At 41.3% G+C, this 20,524-nt stretch overlaps 1 protein-coding gene across 4 annotated transcripts in view; it reads right to left on the reverse strand.

Moving 5' to 3' along the window:
- Positions 1–20,524, reverse strand: part of ZNF536 (zinc finger protein 536) — a 446,360-nt gene that overhangs the window by 1,461 nt on the left and 424,375 nt on the right. The window lies entirely within an intron of this gene.

The following is a 20,524-nucleotide window of genomic DNA, read 5'->3' on the forward strand; positions in this document are numbered from 1 at the left end:
TGCGAAAGAGGTGGCAGGGGAACATTTAGGGGACTAGCTGAGTCCCCTCAGTCCAGTGTCCACATGCCGCTGCATGCCGCTGCATACTATTGGATTTTTTAAAATATAAAAAAGCAACAGCCAATCCCCAATATCTTGTAAATATGTAACTTTGTAAATAATACTGAAACGACACGTACAATTGAATGTCATTTTGCAGCCTATTTCAATAAATTAGTTTTATGGAATTTTAATGCCATGGCACACATTTAATTTGAATTCGATTTTCTTTTTTCTTCAAGTGGAAGAGGGACACTAAGGTGTTCAATTGTTAGAGAAGAACGGAAACAAGAAGGGATGTTACAGAGGTGGAGTTAATATTTTTTAGTTTAGGTGAAAGGCAAGTAAGATGCGACACGATAGACGTTTGATGCATAGCATGATGCATAGCACAGAGAGAGTGGATGGAGAAAAGTTCTTCTCCCTCTCTCCTAACACTAGAACTTTGTGGACACCCAATGAAGCTGAATGTTGGTGGCTTAAGAAAGAAGTCCTTAGGTCAACTGTGGAATTCATTCCTACCGTAGGCTTCTCAGAACAGGTAAAATATAGTACTTCTTCACATAGCACATAGTTAAACTACATAATTCCCCCTCACACGAGGCAGTGATGGCCACCAACCTTGATGGCTTTAAAAGAGCATTGGACAAATTCATGGAGAAGAGGGCTATCAGTGGCTACTAGCCGCCATGGCTATGTTCTATTTCCACAGTTGGAGGCAGCAATGCTTCTGAGTGCCAGTTGCTGGAAACCGCAGGAGGGGAGAAGGCTCTTGTGTGTTTGGGTCCTACTTGAGGGCCTCCCATTGCAGTGTCTGATTGGCCACTGTGAGAACAAGAGTCTGGAATAGATGGGCCATTGACCTGGTCTAGCAGGCTCTCCTTCCATTCTTCTGTTCTGTTCTCACAAGGTTCTGTGCAGCTAAAGGAAGCAAGTGGGGGCTCACCCTTCTCGGGCTGCATTTGTGGCCCGCCTTGCAGACACTAAATTGTTCCAGATTATTCTGAGCCAGCCTGAGACTTCATGCTGCATCTGGCTTGGAAGGTTATGTTGCCGCAATCACATTTCAACCTATGCTGGTAAGTTGCTGATGTGTCTTACTGGAACTTTATGAGCTTTGTCTCTCAAATTAACTTAGACCAGGGCCATCTGAGGTCAAATGCACTTAGCTTACTTTAATTTGCTGAAATAAATGAATAAATAAATGTGCTTGACCATCTGCATAAAAAGCTAAGGCTACTGGAAGACATGACCTAATAATCACATATGAAGAATGTTAGCCCCCTCCTTTTCCCCCCCCCGTGTGATTTTTTCCCCCTTTCTGTTACACACATGCACAGAGGATGCAGACATGTTGCAGAGGCAGATCTGACCAAATGATTCGGACTTTATGCACTCGTTAGACATGATCCAGATGGGCACATGTGGAACTTCTTCACTGCCATCCATCAAATAATGTATTCTGCTTAATTCCATTTAAATCTATAGGTTTAAATGCTATCGGTGGATTGTATCCAATGTTGGTCCTATTCAAAATGGAACCGTTTACATGAATGGCCATGACTAACTCAGGTACATTAATTTAAATGGATCTACTCTGAGTAGAACCTAGTTAAATATGCCACTATGCCTAGATTCTGACCAATGTGTGTTGGATTGTCCCGATCTGTGCAAAACAATTCTACTCCTCACATCTGAGGGGAGAATATGTGACACAGCATTTGCACACATTAAGTCAAACTCCTGTCTGCTAAAAGGTAAAGGTAAAGGTAAGGGGACCCCTGACAGTTAAGTCCAGTCGCGGACGACTCTTGGGTTGTTGTGCTCATCTCGCTTTACTGGCTGAGGGAACCCGCATTTGTCCCCAGACACCTTTCAGGTCATGTGGCCAGCATGACTAAGCCGCTTCTGGCGAACCAGAGCAGCGCACAGAAATGCTGTTTACCTTCCCACGGAGCGGTACCTATTTATCTACTTGCAGTTTGACATGCTTTCGAACTGCTAGGTTGGCAGGAGCTGGGACCAAACAACAGGAGCTCACCCCGTCACGGGGATTCGAACCACTGACCTTCTGATCGGCAAGCCCTAGGCTCTGTGGTTTACAGTACAGCGCCACCTGCGTCCCTCTTCTAAAAGGTACATGCCAATAAATCATTATTGACCCCCTTTCCAAGTGAAAACCTGTCTGTTTTTCCATCTAGTGCTACTCAAAAGTTATGATGATGAAGGAAGAAGAAGCGAAAGTTTACTCTAACTGTGAAGTGTCAGTTTACACACCCAGAGGAAAAGTACTGGGGAAAGCAGAGACCAAAATTATAAACGGGAGGTAGGTACAGCGCTGGAATTTTCAGCAGAAGGGTTTTAAAAAGCCATTAATGGAGAAATTGCCGCTTTGGAGTCTAAGGCTTAATCTGCTTATTACCTCACAGACCCATATAATCTATGTTGTAATGTGCTAAGGGATTATATCGCGACAACAATGAAACCTCTGGCACCCATTGGCTGAGCTGAAGTGATGCCATGGGAGGTCCACGAACATCCTATTTGCTGAGGGAAGTTGTCAGCAGTAGAAGGCTCAGTGGGCTGAAAAGAAAGATAAGTTTGCTGAGGAAAACCCTCGCCATCAGATTCCAGGGCAAGTGGAAGGATATGGAGCAAGGTGGCAAGTGCGAAACCTCAAAGCTTAGTAGGATGAGATACTAGGAGCATGCAGATAAAGGCCCCAGTGAGCCGGACCAGGGGACAAAGCAGGGAGCAGATGGAAAAACAAGAACTAAAAGGAAGGGCAAGTAGGGGAGACAGAGAGTGAAGGAAAAATAAGTCAAGGGAGCATATGCTGGTTGTTCGTCACTCATAACTTCTACATTGGGCACCCTTTAAGGGCTAAGTTAAGTTTTTCCATGTTCGGAAATATGAAAACAATATTGATGCACAGTTGCCTGTCATCTGCAGATTGGAGCCTTTGGCAGATCTGTCGATTTCAAAGTCCCTATTTATAATTGTTTCCAATCTTCAATTGTGTTTGCCGTATTTTCTAAATAATTTGCATTTTTTTAACAAAAAAAAGAGTCCTCAATATATACAGATTTCTGCATGCAATTTCCCCTAATATAATGCATCCTGGTATGCTGTTTTTCCTAACTTTAGCATTTCATACACTTTCCTCAAATGCAAGCACGCCTATCATAAATATGTCAGCCCACAATTAAGCAGATCGGCTACGCCTATCACTGAAACAGAACTTAGGAGATGGAATACGACAAGTAGTTTCTATAGTTTGAGTGTATAAATAGGTTTAAAACTTGTTGAAGTAACATACTATTGGGAATTGGTCTCATCAGATTTCTTAATGAGGCATCGCAGTCAGAGGGCCCCATAGAAACTGCCTCTCCACACACAAAGACTAGGAATCTTAAATAAGAACCACTACATTACTGAACATTGAACCCAATGGTTTCCTCAAAGCTCCTTCACACCTGTAATACTCCTAGTCTTTGGCCCCACTCTGGGCTTGTCTTATCAGCACAATGGGTGGGAACCTGTTTGAATGTTGTTGTCCACATGACTCAAAAGAGACCTCGCCTTCATATACCCCCATGCTAATCCTAAATGGTCATCCCGAGACAGAGTTTTCCATGGTGTAATCTAACAGGTTCTTTTCTTCTGGTGTTCTGACCTAGCCACCCCTTCCTCAGCCAAGGAACTTGGGCAGCTCCAGTCCACCTCCCCCCTTGATCTCCAGAACAGTTGTGTCTCCTGTTTGTGAACCCCCTTTGACCTGCAGCACAGCATTGGTTGCTTCTACCAGCTTCTTCCTGCTAAATCTGAGGCCCATCTGCGCTATACATTTAAAGCAGTATTATACCACATTAAACAGTCATAGTTTCCTCCAAAGAATCTTCGGAATGGTCATTTGTTAAGGGTGCTGAGAGTTGTTGGAGACCCCTCTTCCCCTCACAGAGCTACAATTCCTAGTGTTCCCTAGGAAGAGGGATTGATAGTTTAAACCATTCAAGGAACTGTGGCTCTTTTAGAGGAATGGGGGGGGCAGTCCTTCCAACAATTCTCAGCACCCTTAACAAACTACAGTTCCCACAATTCACTATGGCTGCATAGCTCATTTGCATCTTACAGCTCTAGAACTCTACAACATTTTTGGTTATTTTTTAAGCTGCAATCATGCAGTCACTTTCCCCGGCAGTCACATCCCATTGAACTTAATGGGACTTACTCCTGAGGAGACCTTGCATTGTATCATTAAAGGTAAAGGTAAAGGGACCCCTGACCATTAGGTCCAGTCGTGACCGACTCTGGGGTTGCGGCACTCATCTTGCTTTATTGGCCGAGGGAGCCGGCGTACAGCTTCCGGGTCATGTGGCCAGCATGACTAAGCCGCTTCTGGAGAACCAGAGCAGCACACGGAAATTCTGTTTACCTTCCCGCTGGAGCGGTACCTATTTATCTACTTGCACTTTGACGTGCTTTCGAACTGCTAGGTTGGCAGGAGCAGGGACCGAGCAACAGGAGCTCACCCCGTTGCAGGGATTCGAACCGCTGACCTTCTGATTGGCAAGTCCTAGGCTCTGTGGTTTAACCCACAGCACCACCCGCATCCCTTATTGTATCATTAAGGACCTGCAATTAAAGACTTGAAGTCTAGCTTTACCTATGCAATGCCAGTGACACCTGCCAAGCAGATTCGCTTATACATTAAAGTGTTAACACTAATTCAAAACAATTTCTTAAAAGAAGGATCCAATAAGTGTAAATTAAGTAGCACTTAATTATGCCCCAAAATGCTTTCACTATTTGGTATCATTCTCCCAGCAAAAGGGTTTGAATGTTCACATCCCTGCAAAACATATCACAGTTTGGGCTTATTAATTCAGCTGCGTTTAACAAGCAAGGAAAGCATTAATGGCACCCGAAAGTGGTTTCAACCCTCCACTGCCTTGTTTTTCCATCACTAACTTTTGGGGGCCATCAAAATTTCACATCACTGTCATGTGAAAAGTTAAGTACACAATAAGTTAATTTGTATTGTCACTGTGCAGTACAACAGCAGTAAAGAGCACATCAATTTTTAATCCGGTATGAATAATATATAAATATGTATACACAGTGCGGGTCAAAAAGTGTAAGAGCAAAAGAAGTGGTATGTTGTTTACAGCAGCAGTCATACCAAAAAAATAAAAAAAAACCATTCTGGAGATCAGTCTTACAAAAGATAACAACATCTGCAATTTGCTTGTAACTAGGGGGCAAAGCAGAATGCCCATTTCTCTTGGGTAACACCGTCCATTAATTACTGCTCAAAACTGGTTGTGGGCAGCAAGATCTTAAAATAACCAGGCCTAGATAAGCAGGCAAGTAATTTATACCATTTTTATCAGATGGTAGTTGGGGAGGATTTGGGGGCTGCGGGCTCCTTCTTTTCAAGTCATAGATCACATATATACTAGCTGGGGTGTATCTTCCAACATATAATCATTTGAAAGTCGCTTTAAGAGAATGGCTTCTCATAGTTCAGAAGACAAATATTCTGCTGCAGTTCTAGAAAGTAAGATTACCTGTGGCTCAGCCCATGCAACTAAGACTGCTTCAGAATAGCCAGATGGAAACGAGAGAGGTGGACACTATGGTCAAATGTTATGGGACCTTCAAAACAACTCAGATGTACCACTGTATATTCTGGCAGTACAAAGTGTTTTGTTTTGTTTTGTTTTTTAAAAATGGCTTGCCTGTGTACATTTTCTAAACTTTGTTTCTCTTGGGAACCTTGCTCTTCTCCACTTATCTCATACCTGTTTCAGAAGTGACCCCCTTTTGATGTGCTACTTGCAGCAAACTTTAAGGATGAATCTACCAAGGTGATCTATCACTTTTTGGACTCAATCACTCAATCACTCAATCATTTCAGTGGCTCTTGTAAGCACTGGCTAGGGAGTGCAGTTATACTTCACAGAGAGTACTTTCCATCCTGTTTCTGCATTGAGCCATGATTATTTAAATCCACATGACATTTTAAGGTGCTGTTTCTCTCAAAATACAGATTTTAAATGTATCTGCATTTTTTTCCTGAAATGGAAATAGCCTTGAAACATTTTGAAAGTGCAAAAATACATGCATAACTATGCTCCAATCTACATATTAATTCAGGATGTGTGGGTCAGTCAGTTTGTATCAAATTTTGCAAAGATCCAATTCCTCAAGCAGAGTTAAACTTGCTTAAAAGCCAGTTCCTAGTGAACCCTGGGAACTGTGAGAAGGACTACCATTCTCTAACAGGCAATCCTCCATGCTCTCACTGCATTACAACTTCCAGGATTGTTTGGGGGAAATCCGTAACATTTAACTAATATGAAATCCGTGTTATTTTGTATTATTAGTATACTACTTTCTTTTCTACTGCATCTGCATGGAATTACCTCTCTGCTTAATATTGATTTGCAACTTTTCATCTTAGGTCGATCTGAGTCTTCTTTACCTGGGTTAGCCAAAATACTTTGTTTGATAAAGGGAAGAACTTGGAAGACTAAGAACTGGGTTAACTCCAGCTACTGCTGTGTGCCTTATTGCAGCAGCGGACTTATGTTGGCAACAGGTTTCTAGGAATGTCCCTTGGGAAATGGAAGAGCAAAAAGCAAGTATTTGCATCTTTTATATAACCATACCTTCTTTCCTCCCTTTAAAAAATGTTACTATGTTAATTTAGCCTTTGAGGGAAGGAGAAAAAGCTTTGTTTTGTTTTCCTTCAAATCCGCGTTCTGATATGTTGCTTTGCGACAACATGGTGTCAGCCTGCATCAGTCACATCACATCACATTAAGTTTCATGAGACGGTGTGCTTGAACGCAGAGTCCAAGAAAATGCATATCAAAGTGAAAAGGTTCTGAAATTCTGAAGGGTTTTTGTTGTTGCTGCTAACAGATCTCCAAATGACCATTATCAAGTTGGCACACCTCAGAGAGATTTTCTTTTTTAAATTGTATTCACAAGTTGGTTTCTATGGACTGAAACCTTTTTCAACTAATTTTTGCAGCGCCATACTTTTAGAACACAAAATTGCACCTAACAAACCTTAATAGGAATAATCGAGAATGAGCTACATTGCTTCTTTTCCATGCATGAATTTTGTACTTTTATGATGCTATCTTATTTTAATAAGGGTTGTTGTTTTTTTAAAGAAACAACATCATCTGTTTTATAGCTTTAAATTGTTTTTAGGATTGTTTACACCAGGGGTTGTCAATGCGGTTGCCTCCAAATGTTGTTGGACTACAATTCCCATCAACCTCAGATGCATGGCCAGTGGGCAGGGGTGATAGAAGTTGGAGTCCAAAAGAACAGCTGGAGAGAAACTCATTGACTACCCCCAATTTACACTGTATTGGTTTGGCTATGCTGGGAGTCATTTTGAGGAGGCTTTTACCCGGGAAGCTGGAATATAATAAATACCTCAATCAATAGATTCTGTTCTACTTTTGCAGAAACGCTCAAATTAGGACATATAACAATATTCTTCTTGTAGAAGGAAATGAAGTCTCGGCACACCAGAGCTCTGAATCATAGCCAATACTTGTACAAGTCAAAAAGTGACCTCTTTAATAGTTGCTAATTTACTGGCAACAAGAAGCATCCATTATTCTAAGAAGACTACAGGGCAATGCACACTAATAAGATAAGGTAAAGACAATCAACATTAAAAATGTTTATTTTCTTGATCAAAGTAAATTAATTCTGTCCTGCTATGAATATTTGATCAGTGTCCAAATTCCACATACACTTCCACCATGAAATATGTTGTCTTTGTGCTCTAAAAAGGCACATATGTAGGGGATTGTACTGGAGTGTAAAAAGGATCATTAGAATAGTCATATGGCTGAGATGAGGAATTAATTCCAAATTGTTACGGGTGTACTAATAGCAGCAAAATCATGGCTTTCTCCCAAAGCAGCAAGAAATGGTAATTTCAAAGAAAAATGCCAATAGTCTATTACTCAGAATCCTTCTGCTTTTCCCACTATGATGTGTTTTATAGTTTTGAATATTTGTACAGATATTGTTTATACGCAGATGCAAAGAGAAACAAAACACAATGCACACATATTCACATTCTACAATGTGAACATTTAGATAAAGAAGCGAGGATAATCTAGAAATGAACTTTTTTAAAAAAAGAAGCTTTCTGTTAAGGCCAAAAGAGAACACATCCCTCCCCTTTTTAAACACAAAAGTTGAAATTAGGAATGTGAAGACAAAAGTATACCCCATTCAATTGTGTGTTTTGTTTTGTTTTGTTTTGTTTTGACTAATGTTATCATTATTTTGGTGGTGCTCAAAATTATTTGGCTGCTTCAGCCCAGCAGGGAAATCCAAATTCAGTGGCAATTCAACTGAAAAAAAATGTTCAGAATACAAGATGGTGAGACTGTGCTGAGAAAAAGACTAAGGGCAATTTAGCCATGCTAAATTTAGGACACGGGTGGCGCTATGGGTTAAACCACAGAGCCTAGGGCTTGCTGATCAGAAGGTCAGTGGTTTAAATCCCCACAACGGGGTAAGCTCTCGTTGCTCGGTCCCTGGTCCTGCCAACCTAGCAGTTTGAAAGCACGCCAAAGTGCAAGTAGATAAATAGGTACCACTCTGGTGGGAAGGTAAACAGCGTTTCTGTGCACTGCTTAAGAAGTGGCTTAGTCATGCTGGCCACATGACCCGGAAGCTGTACACCGGCTCCCTCGGTCAATAAAGCGAGATGAGCGCTGCAACCTCAGAGTTGTCCGCGACTGGACCTAATGTTCAGGGGTCCCTTTACCTTTACCCTTTATAATATTTGTAAATATCTTTATTATAGAAAAATATTTTTCCTGGATCATTTTTAATCTGTTTGTCTGCTTCCAGTAGGGATTGGCAAATCTGTCAATTTCAATTTCTCATTTCTCCCCTCTTAAGCTTATATCTGTCCTTTTCCACAGCAGTTTGAGAAATTTTTTTAAAGAACAAGTCCTCTTGAAAATTCTGCAGCATTTTAGTATGCATTTCTCCCAATAAACATGGCTTCATATGCAATTTCCCCTAATAAACATAGTTCATTTTTTCCAAAGCAATATTCCTTTGCATCTGTTTTTGTATGTCATTCTGCATTTTATGGACAATTTATATGCATTTTTGTGCACGTGACTTGGCTGACGAACTGCACTGCAAAATTTGGAGAAGCGTGGGTTGTGAAGGATAGCTGTGTTTGTATATTGTTTTGAGAAGTGCAAATTAGGAATGTCCATCTAAAGATGAGAACTGGATTGAATTTCTACCCCATCCTGAGCTTTCAGCCCTTGGGACCTCGAGTGCATCATAATGTACACCAACTATGGCATTCATGGGCCTTTTTGGATGCAATTAGAATTGTTAGAATTGACAGAGAAGAGGATCCATCCCCCATCACCTGTCCTTGCTGACAGGTGGAGGAAAAGGTCTGCAGCATGGTTTGAACTATGGAAAGGTGGCATACAGATGAAATTGTGTGTGTGTGTGTGTGTGTGTGTATCTTTTCTGTGGAGAATGTCCCAGGTTCAGTCCCCTGGCATATTCAGGTAGTGCTGGGTGAAGCTTTTTTCTGAGACCCTGGAGAGCTGCTGCCAGTCAGTGTAGACAGCAGTGAGGTAGATGGACTCATGATCTGACTTCTGTAAAGCACTAAGAGGCTGCTCCCATTTTCAATTATGATGACCTGAAATTTAAGGAGCCGCAACGTTCATTTTTTTTATGCTGAAAACCTGACTAGTGGCTATTGTGGTGCTTATGCATTTAGATTTCCCTCCTCTCTCTCCATAGTTTTCTTGGCATAGTTTTCCTATCCACAGCTAACATTCTAAAACGGTCTTTGCATCCCCCAATGGACCAGAATGGCCCTAAAGCAGCCATTCTGACCTGGAACGTAATAATATGGATAGGGGAGAAAAATGCTGAATAAATGCATTTGCCCAATAGGCAATAATGGCTGTGATGAAGCCATTCTGCTTTATGAGTCTCACAATATACATTTTGAAGAGCTCCCCTATTGCTGGACCAACTGAGATGGCTCCAGCCAATGACATATCCATAATGAAAGTTTTCTGAAACTTTCTAGATGAGAATTTGTCTGAACGTAGGCAACAGAAGCAGCTGAAAAGAGTTTCTGAGTAAATAGCTCTGTTTTGCAAAGGGCAGCTGCCCCAGTTATCACAAGAACAGCTGTTTTGTCACCCTGAGTTCCATTGGGCATGCGCAGGAGATGGCTGACATGGGCTGAAATGGCCTAGATCAAAATAGCTGCTGAAATGGGGGAAAGGCAAAATGCAGTCTCATTCGGCAGCCAGTGTAATGTAGTTAGAGTGTTGGACTAGGACCTGGGTTACCAGGGTTCAAATTCCCACTCAGCCATATGAAGATGCAGAACTTGCCTCAAATTCCCTCTCCCCTGCAAAATGCACTGAAGTATTTAAGTATTTAAAGGTAAAGGTAAAGGGACCCCTGACCATTAGGTCCAGTCGCAGACAACTCTGGGGTGCGGCGCTCATCTCGCTTTACTGGTCGAGAGAGCCGGCGTACAGCTTCCGGGTCATGTGGCCATAATGACTAAGCCACTTTCTGGTGAACCAGAGCAGCGCATGGAAACGCCGTTTACCTTCCCACTGGAGCGGTACCTATTTATCTACTTGCACTTTGACGTGTTTTAGGATTAGATAAATTTAGAAATGACTACATTGAGCTAAAATATGTATCCATCCATGTATTTTGTAATATATATGAATATGTAAATATGGATTTTCATACAATATGGGATAGAATTGATTTGTTAACGTACTGAAAATTGACACAGTCTGATTCAGCCATCCCTAGACAGTTCCAGTTATACCCAGGACTTCTGGAAGGCTCAAAATGCACCACTATGCAGTTCTGTAGAACAGAATGGTCCTAGCCAAATACATTCTATTTGGAGTTGACCCACTGAAATTAATGAACCTACATTAGTAATGTCCATCAATTTCAATGGGTGTACTTTGAGTTGCTGATGGGTCTCAAACCCTCAGTAAGTTAGGGACTTCTCCTGCTTGCAAAGGCAGGCTCTGGAGGATTGAGCATACGAGACCAATAGTGGGTCCAATGAAGAATGCCATTTCTTCACATGCTGTAGAGGGAAGTTAGGGACAGGTGGAGCTCATTAACCTGGGAAAGTAGCCCATCTAGGAGAAGGAAAACTCTGATCCTAAACCTCTACTGCCTTGTGGCTATACTCATTTATACTTGTGGGACATCTTCCAGAGAAGAAAAGGCTAAGGAGCCCTTCCACAAATCCAGAGTGGAGTCCCTAAGACAGTTGGATGGTACCTTGTGCGCCTCCTTCCAGTAACTCCTGAAGCTAGGATGGCGCCAAAAATATTTCTCTGCTTTCCTTAGGACCACATCAGCGAGGCCGAGAGGGGATATTGTTGTCTAGGCAGACCAGGACCTCCATACGCACTGCCCTGACTTGCTCTCCACGGAGGTCCCTTTGGTGTTGCTAATGCAGCGGTTTGACTTCAACCCCCGAGTGTGTGTTATTGGCAGATGCCAACAAACACAGGAATTAGGGGGATTTTTCTACCTTCCTCTTTTAGTCAGTCATCAATTGCTCTCCATCCACTTTGGATATGGAGGCAAATGTGCCTTCTCGTTAAATTACACTATACATATGCAGCACACTCTGCACAGTAGAGATTCCGGAAATGGTGTGCTCAGTTTTCTAAAGAGCAATGCAAGAAGCATATGGGGCCTTACCTGTGCTGTGTTTTTCTTCAAACATCTGGCATGTAATATATGACAATGATGTCTCAAACTCTCCTGTAGGTCCAGCATCAGCACAAGACATCCTGGGGCAGCTTCAGTGCCCCATTGGTGCTGATGCCTCTCATGAGCCCCTGTGCTGGGTGGATGGGTCTGGGAAACTACTATTTACAATTTCCCACAATGCCTCAGGGTTTCCAATTATAGGGAATTTACATGGTGGCATTTTCTTGTGGCATTGTGGATGAGTAAAATGGCGGCCCTCCAAGTTCTATACTGCAAGGCAATGTGAGAAATTCAAAATGGCAGCTTACATGCTGGCTGGTCTCCTCCATTTTGGAGGCAATTTTCCAAGTGGCATGAAGATGATGGGGTTTGCCTGTCCTAATCCCTTTTGGTCTGTAGGACAAATGGCACAGTTATGAATCCTGTCCCAAGTTTTTGGAAAGAGAAAAACTATTTGTTTCAATCTTTTTTCAAGAGAAAAGACTCCTTCCACATATCTTATTAACTTTGTTGCCTCCCACAGTTTGTAAAGACAAATGCAATGGCATAAGAAAAACAGAATAAAGACTTTTGGAAATGCAGCTAATATAAAGTGGTTGAGGGCAGAAGCTAGCAAACTCATATAAAGAAAATGACTGCTAATATACAGATATTTCATCATCTTCCTGCATATTATATATACTTTTAAGACATTAATCAAATGACTCACCAAACCTTAGAGGAAATATCACTAATTTTAAAGTTTTTTTTCTTTAAAGCCAGTGAAATATATCTGTTGATGAGTCATCGATATATATATATGTGAATTATTGTTGCATGAGGCAATGGTAAAAAGACAGAAGGGTTTTCAAGACAAGTAATCAAAACTTCAGAAGTAACTAGATATAATTACGTCTGTGACAAATGTAGACTGCATAATACCTGGACAGCCAAAGATGTAATATTCTTGGAACTTGACTCCACCACTTTTTTTGGGGGGGGGGGGAATAAGTTGTGCAGATACAGCAGCAAGGTTAGTCTCGTGCGGGAGACCACCTGGTTAAATGGAAAAAATGTGTGGTGGTGGAAAAACATTTTGAGCACTTGTAGAACACAGCTGGAAGGAGCACAGGTACAAAACTACAGTTAATTGTCTGCGCCTGCCATTGGCTCTGGCGCCTCCTACTGTTGGCCTCCCTGCTTTCTGCTCTGCCAATCCCAGTGGGCACCAGCCATCATTGTAAAACAGCAACAAAAGAAGTCATAACGCATGTGGAAGTTCTTCCTCGGTCAATACATCGGAGCAATTCTAAGTTAAGTGAAAAAGAGCTTTGCTAAGCCTGGTGAAATTTGTCAGAGGGGTATTACACAACCCAACAATATGACCCAATTCCATGCAGATCTCCATGTAGCAAGAATGCTGAACACCTGCATTTTACAGGGGTTAAGTATTGCCTGCCTAAATATCTTAGTTCAGCTAGATTCTTATATTATTCTCTGCTTCTTTGGTGTCACTTAAAATAAATAAGCTTTTGCTTTTTAATCTGAGATGCTGCTTTGTTATGAAAGTTGAATAATTTAGCTGGTATTTTGTCACATTATAACTTGTCTTACCACCCAAGATGCCATAACCTGTAGTGACAGTTTAGTAAGGTGCCTCAAAAACTCCTTGCAAGTGATTTATAAATGGCAGCGTTACACATTATCTAGGTATTATTTACTAACTTTAACAAGAAGAAAAAAAGAGTACTTTTTCCTAAAAGAGGTCTTGTTTTTGTTTTTTGCTTGAAGCCTAAACATCCAGAGATGTGCACTAGCAAAACTCTCCAATTTAGATATGCAGCTTCATTACTTTGTATCTAAACAAATTCTTGCTGTATTTTTATTAGTATATGTGTGGGCAAGTTGTATGATGCCATTTTTGGCGGAAGATGAATTGCAGTGGAATGGAAACAGTGCAGCATGTGACGAATACAGGGCAGAATGAATATGGTGCCGTCTCACATCCCTAGTTGGGGACTGGTGGGGGGGAAGGGATTTTAAATTTGGGGGGGTATCATTTTATGTACAACTGTAAACTGCTCTGGTGTCTTTTTATGAATTACAGTAAACAAATATTTTTATAAATAAATATGTAAATAAAATGAAAAGTGTCTCCCTTTGGTTTTACTTCTGGATGTGATCCAGAATGTATGGCCAGGGAATGACAGATGCCTGCAACCAGATGTAATGAAGCATGGTAACGTTTCTGTCTAATCCACTTATCTCACTGCTGCCACATAAACCAAAACAAATGGGCAATGTGGAGGCAGAGCATAGCTATAATGACTAGTGGCCATTGATTCTACTCCATGAATGTGTGTCCAATCCTCTTTTAAAGTTGCCTAGTTTGGTGGCCATCGCTGTGTCCTGTGGGAGTGAGTTCCATAGTTTAACAATGTGCTCTGCGTGAAGGAGGAGGGCTTCTTTTTCTCTGTCCTGAATCTCCATGAGTTCTGAAGGAGAAAAGCTTTTCTCTGTCCACTCTCTCCATGCCATGCATAATTTTGTAAATTTCTATAAGTTCAAAGTTCCCTCTAGTGCAATATTCTGGTTCCTACAGAGGCCATAGAGATGCCTCAGGGAAGCACATGAAACAGTAGTCGTGCCCCATTGCTCCCCAGCAACTGTTAGTGAGAAGCACACAGCTTCTGGAGACTCAAGGATGCACATGGACGGCATGATAAGTAGCCACTGGCAGTCACTGTTAAGTAAGTAGTAGTCACTGTTTTCCTCAGTGAATTTGTCTCAAACCCCTTTAGAGCCATCTAAACGCATGATCATGACCACACCTTTTGTGGTGGGGAACACCGTAAATTAAGCTTTTAAAATTGGAGCAATGACCATCTTAATTAAAGAGCTGCCAAACGGAAGAAACAGATAGAGACCATAAATATCATTTTTAAGTATTAGAACAATAACATTAAGACTAGCTATCAATACAGAATAAATGGTTGTTGTCCGATAGTATTCAGTTCAATGGGAGTTTAGCCATTGATTTGAAGAGGCCGCAGAATATGCTCAGTTATCGTAACGCAGGATTTATTTGTGTTGGAAAAGAACACGGACAGAGGTTTAGCAGCTCAGGAGCATGATCCTTAGCATTTTAGGCTGCGGCCCTGATCCTTGGCCAGCCAGTGGCGGGGCTCCCGCCTGCTGCTGGCAAAATTTGGTGCCATGGTTGCCTTCTGCCATTTCCTTGCCCCAGAATTTCTGGAGGCCATTTATGTGCAGCGCTTGAAAAAGCAGAAGAACAGGAGGCTGTCTTCTGCAGAGTCAGGCCCATGGTCCATCTAGTAGCAGCTCTCTTGGGTTTCAGAAAGGGAGCCTTTCCCTGCCCTGACTAGCAGGTGCCATCAGGGACTGAACCTGGGACCTTCTGCACAGAAGCAGCCACCCTGCCACTGAGCTACTCATTTCAAGAGGATGCATGTTTCCACATTCTCCAGATTGCATCAAGCAGCATCGAATGAAAAATATGTCCTTTGCGTCTCTGTTTTGCGGAGTGCTCGGAAAATAAAAAAAAGCCTCCCCTTATTTTGTTATGCCAGAGGGAGTCTAATGAAAGTGAACATGGCACAGCTTCCTGGAAAGGAAGACCCTGCCTCCCTTTAAACATGTAAGGCCACCACCTCTTGAACCCTCCCTCCTTTCATCCCTTGTAAGGCAAGAGAGATGATAAGAAGTCATGTGGGCTTTCTCCCCCTGCCAGCAGCTCCAACAGCTGTGAAGCCCTCTTTCAGCACAATTCATAAAAAAAAGAAAAGAAGACGACGTGTTGGATTTTTTTTTTTTTTTGCCCGTGGCGGAACGGCGTACAATTTCTGGCCCTTCAGGCTAAAACAATAAAATGCAAAGAGGAAAATGTGAGAGGGGAGTTTCTTCCTCCCCCCCCCCCCACTCCTTTAAACTTCCCACAACAACCTCAGCAAAACCACATGACTTGTCTTGTACTATCTCCCTGGTGTTTTCAGTGCTACTTTGGCAGGAAATCAGAATTACTGTTATATAAATTCCATCTGATGCCAGCGCTACCATCTGTGAGTAAAACTGTTTCACCTACGTCTGCCGGCAAAGCCACTCTCTTAGAGACGAGGGAGAAAGCCGGGGGAGGGAGGGAGAGAGGGAGGGGGGAATTTTGATTAATTTGCAGAATGCTTGTGATTTGCTCATATATTATTATAACTGCTCATCACCACATGACAAATTCCCAGCACTCTGCACAGGATCCCGTTCGGTTTCAGCAGTTCCTTTGTATCGGCACCTGACAGACTGCGGAGCCTCTAATGACTTTCAGATGCTTACAAACAGTAATTCTATCTTCAGAATAAGAAAGGGGGGGAGGATCAGTGGAAAGAAGAAAGGGGGGAAAAAGAGTTGAGGTAGTTTGTCTCATTTCCTTCCTCTATATCAGTGCAATTTAACTCTCAAGGGCAGTGCTGATCTCCAAATCATAACAATTCAATAATAATAATAATAATAATAATAATAATAATAATAATAATAATAATAATAATAAAAACAATAATGTTAGCAGAAAATGTTAAGTAATAATAGTAATTATTATTATTATTATTATTATTATTATTATTATTAATAATAATAATAATGCCCAGTGTATCAAAATAAGATAAATGATTACCCAGGAATCTGGCCACCTAAAAAAAGCCATTTGCTGGGACAATTTTTCAAAGCTCCCTAATTTTATTTATTTGCCCCGTTTGGATATTCCTGATAACCTTCATGCATTTCTAGTGAACACATCTGCTTTTTAACTGCAGATGATTCTGCCCCCCTCCCTTTCAAGCTATGATTATGCTTTCTGAACCACTGTCTGTGTGCTTGATTGCCTGTTTTAGATTAGAGATTTTAGCAAGGAAACAAAGACTTCAGAATGCACATCAGTCGTACATATGAGAAACCACAGAAGGAATAAGCAGTAAAATGTGATGCACCATCTGTCCGCAAACAATAACCTGCATGTTCTGAAGGCTTACAAATTATTTAGTGCACAACCTTGCCGAATTATTGGCCCCTTAAATAGAGCAATAGGCTGGGAGTGATAACCTCTTTGATGCTCCCCCCCCGGCCTGTGTATTTGGCTTTGGTTTGCCCCCACCTCCAAACGCCAAACTCATCCTCAATTGATTGCTAACAGTGGAGGTATTTCCCAATGACGATTGGAGCAGGTTGATTTTCATTAACTAGGTCTCTGTAGGGTTTTGTGGCACGGATTTGAACAGTGGGGTATATATTGCTTCTCTAGCCATAGTCTGCTTCAAATATCATGTTAATCAAAAGATGGCCTCAAATAGCGGCCACTTGAGAGGTAGACTTCCAAGGGCCAAATTCTGCCTCAAACTGGGATAAGCTATCGATTTCAACTTCAAACCCTAAAGAAGGACTTCTTAGAGATATTTGGAAGTTATAGGTTATGCTCTTTTTAAAAACAATAAAACCTATTGTAGCTTACACTATATAAAATTGATAAAAAATGAAATGATTTTTTAAAAATCAGTTTACAGGAACTCTGTAAATTGGCATTTTTTTAATTTTAATTTTATACTGCCTTAAATTTCAGGATCTTCACCCCATCTAGTTGGCCTCTGTTTCAGAACTTTGCAGTAACCTTCAGTATTTTTCCTTCAGATATGGATGCATCCATATGTCTAATAGCATGCTTTTATTTATTTTTTATTACTTTTTGATCTAACCTGAAGTAAAGAGAAGGTTTCTTGAAGACTAGAATCTAAGTATCTATGGCACTTTTGAGACAAGTCTGCCACTGCATTGGCAAATTAATTTATCAGTAATTATAAAAGCAGACAAATGTGTAAGGCAATTTTCTGAAGAGTGGGACCAGGACTTTACTTTACCATGCATATATTGTTTTAAATTTCCCCCTTGTGTAAAGATAAAGGATATAAGAAGAGTCTGCCTGGATAATGCAAAAGGCCTATCAAGTTCAGCCTTGTCCTGCTTCTCACAGTGGCCAACCAGATGCCTTCAGGAATCTCGGAAGTAGGGAGTGAAAACTACAGCCCTTTACTACTCTTGCACAAGGTGCCCCAGAGCTAGAAACATTAGAATCTTTCCACCCAAGGGTGCCAACTTAAATAAAATATTGAGGGGGGCAGGTAAGCCCCGCTCCACATAATCAATCACATGATACAGCAGACAGACACCATTTGAATGGCAATGCCCATCAACTTTTTGAGGGGCGACTCTTCAAATAGTTTGGGGGGGGCGAAGGGACCTTGACCCCTAGGAGTTGGCTCCTATGTCTCATTTGCTTGTTATTACCCAGGCTGTAGTTGTCACAAACAACTAAATAAATTTGAACTCACTTTTCTCCCTGTTCTTCCCTGACAATGGCAATACTTCTATTTACACTGGACATCCCCTTCAACCAGTTGACTGTGCAGCATCATTCATGAAAGATTCTGAGTTCCATGGAATGGAAGATATGCCTTGCATTGTAATACTGAGCCTCCTCAACCGCTCCAGGACTCAATATTATCAATGGAAGAGAAGCCTTAGAGAGATGCTTGAGCCTACGTATATTTTGAGCCAATAAACCACATTACAGATGCCACAGTTAAGCCATGTGCCTATTATGCCTCGTTACTGTTTCCTTTTGCTTTAACCTCTAGAACGTCAAAGACAAACTCTACCACACTGTGCAGAAAATGGAACGAAAACAGACCTGATCAGGGAGACAGGAAAATCTTTCAAAATAGCACCTTGTTTAGGATCAAACCACCTCACAAAACAGGAAACTCAGCTTCAACTTGTACACTGCACTTCCTTTGCAGAAAACTTCTGTGTGGCTTAAAATGTTGTTTCCTGCTTTTCAAGTACTACTTGACTGCAGTCTTGTATTTTGGACCTTCCAGATTAAATTCACGGTTGTTGACTAAATCTCACGGAAACGAGAATTGCCACCAAGTCTGCCCAAAGTGAAATATCAAAGCAAACTGAAAGTAGGGGAATCCTGATTTTTTATTCTTCAAATTAAAAGTGTTATAGTAAGACTAGAAATATTTCTCAGTAGGGAAAAGGGGATGGTCTCTAGATGCTTGACTAAAAGAACAATTTTGGGGGATGTTGAGACAAACAAAAAGTAATCTGTTGAATTAGTACGATTTCCCAAGGATTCCTTGTTTGTGAAAGCAGACAGGATATGAGTCTTGCTCAGCAGAGAGACATCCCCTTCCCTGAGCTAGAAATGGGGGGAAATTTTAGTTTGGTTTATGTGAGTCTACCTAACTCACACTTCTGGAAACAATTAAACCAAAACACACAGCTACCCTTCAGAATTTGCACTTCTCCAAATTTTGGGATGCAGTTTTCTGACCAAAGATGTTCCTAAAAATGCATATATTGGTGAAAATAACTTTTTAAATGGGGGATTAGGAAAAATGTGTATCTATTAGGCAATGCTGCATACAAAATTGTGTACGTCAGGAGAAACGGGCAGTAAAAGAATTACAAATTTTTGTTAGAACTTACAAAAAACTAATTTGGATATATGGGAAACGGAGAGACATCTAAATTTTCAGATTTGCCCATCTGAGTCCACCTGTTCTTACTCAGAGCCTAAGTCACACACTGGTAGCCACATCAGTGTTTTTTTAAAAAACCCAATTCCTAGGCACAGGGTGCGAATTCCGATTAGCATTATAGCTAGTGGGGAGGGGAGGTTTAAGATTCCCCTCTCTAGCTGTGATTGCAATAAAAAAATGGCTCTTCTGCACTGTAATTACCAATAGAGAAAAACTCTCACTGAAGCCAGTGGGAGTTCTTCCCACACGAATGGCAGTGCAGGGATGGTTTCAGTTTGGGACCACAGCTTGGGAGGGAAAGTTAAAGCTCCCCCAGTCCATGCACGGTGATCCTGACATAAATTCTTCCCATGCTAACATTTGAGAAACAAATAAAGAAATCCCCTGGCAAGGCAGATAGCCATGCAATTAGCGTAACATGTAGTTAGGCTCTTAGATACAACCCACCAGCCTCATTAGTATAGGTGCTTTCCTTCAAGTAGCTTGCTGTATCATCAAATCCGACCACTAGCTTGGTTTAAAAAAAGACCACAGAGAAAGAAGTCAGAGGTAATTGGGCTCAATTAATTTCAACATAAGTCTCTGAAGCCGTTCTGAACCCCCCACCCCCAAAAAAAGATAGAGAGAGAGAAGATATAATAATGAAGTGGAAACGTGCCACTCCAACGTAGTGTGAAGGTCACATTTAAAATAATAATAAAATACGTGTGAAAGCCACACTGCAAGAATGTCTCTGCCAAAATGTTTGCGCCTCCACAAGCGATATAGCTGTCTCATCTTGTAGGGGCTGGATAAGAGCTGTCTAATCAGCAGTCCTACAGAATCTTGCCCAGCGTTTTCCAACAATCCAAACTTGAATAGCAATGGCAAATTCAGCCTTTGGAAGCAGCCATAGTTTCTATTCATGGTCGGCATTTACCTTCACATAATTTTATACACAAGTTTGTAGTAAAGTTTCGTTAACTTAGGACCCATCTGCACTATACATTTCAAGCACTATGGTGCTACTTTGTCTTTCCCTAAAGAATCCTGGGAACTGTAGTTTGTTAAGGATCCTTACAGTTAGGAGACTTTGGGCTCTCAAATTTTAACAG

The sequence above is a fragment of the Podarcis filfolensis genome (genome assembly GCF_964270895.1).
Source record: "Podarcis filfolensis genome assembly, chromosome: 8".
In the NCBI taxonomy this organism is placed as follows: domain Eukaryota; kingdom Metazoa; phylum Chordata; class Lepidosauria; order Squamata; family Lacertidae; genus Podarcis; species Podarcis filfolensis.